A 1055-nucleotide genomic window follows, 5' to 3' on the forward strand; every position below is an offset into this window, starting at 1 on the left:
GGCTAATTTTTTCTATTTTTAGTAGAGACCAGGTCTCACTCTTGCTCAGGCTAGTCTCAAACAGCTGAGCTCAAGCTATCCTCCTTCCTCAGCCTCCCAGAGTGCTAGGATTACAGGCGTGAGCCACCGCGCCCAGACCAAACAATTTTATTTCTGAAGCTTCTCCCTCTGACAACTCCTAAGACTGCCTCTGTAATGGCATCTTCTACAAAAATTATTTGCTATTGTAAAGTAGAGTGTTAGACTTCATGAGTGCTCATAAGGACGTCTCTGACTGTCTAATTTGAGTGCAGAAGTTAGAATGAAAACTGTTACCACAGAATCAACCAGACTCCATTTAAAAGAATACTTGGGAAAAGAGAAATCTTGGGAAATTTGGGCAATGATAAAAATCTGTTAAGAGCTAGATTGTGACAAGGATGTGCCTAACTTTTAGAAGACACATTTAGAGATGATCCTGAAGAGGTTGGGGGTGTTAGGATGCTATGCCATGATTTATTAACTTTCTTTGAAAATTCCTGCAGTCAGAGTCCTTTGGATGCCCCTCTCACCTTGCCAATCACTGTGGTAATTGCAGCCCCCTGGCTTCCTTGCTTAAATGGAGCCACCTGGCATATAATATGTCACATCCCATCATCTCAATGAATACTAATAAGCCCATTCCATGACCATGGCTCCTGCTGTCACCCTGGTGAATGAAAGCCATACTGAACTTTTTAGTGATGCTGGTGCCCCTTTGAGAAGCACATTCTTTATGTCCTTGGTGAATGATGTGTCCTGTAGGCCCTCCTATGAAACAAATCTCCTAAGGAGTCTTGTACTTTTATATCATATGTCCATCCCATCATACCCACCTCCCTCAGCCTCTTTATTCATTTCTTTACTATATTCCAAGGCAATTCAGGTATTTCCGCATTGCTTAGTGTTGGATATCACTTCTTCAAGGCTCCAAGATCCACCCCAGCATTGAAGTGAGGTCCTCACTGGGGCGTTAAATCCCACATCTGGAAAAAGTGCTCCCAAGTCAATAAAATCTATTAATATCTCAGCCAGTC

This window comes from Propithecus coquereli, unplaced genomic scaffold, assembly GCF_000956105.1.
Source record: "Propithecus coquereli isolate 6110/MARCELLA unplaced genomic scaffold, Pcoq_1.0 Scaffold111, whole genome shotgun sequence".
Classification (NCBI taxonomy): Eukaryota; Metazoa; Chordata; class Mammalia; order Primates; family Indriidae; genus Propithecus; species Propithecus coquereli.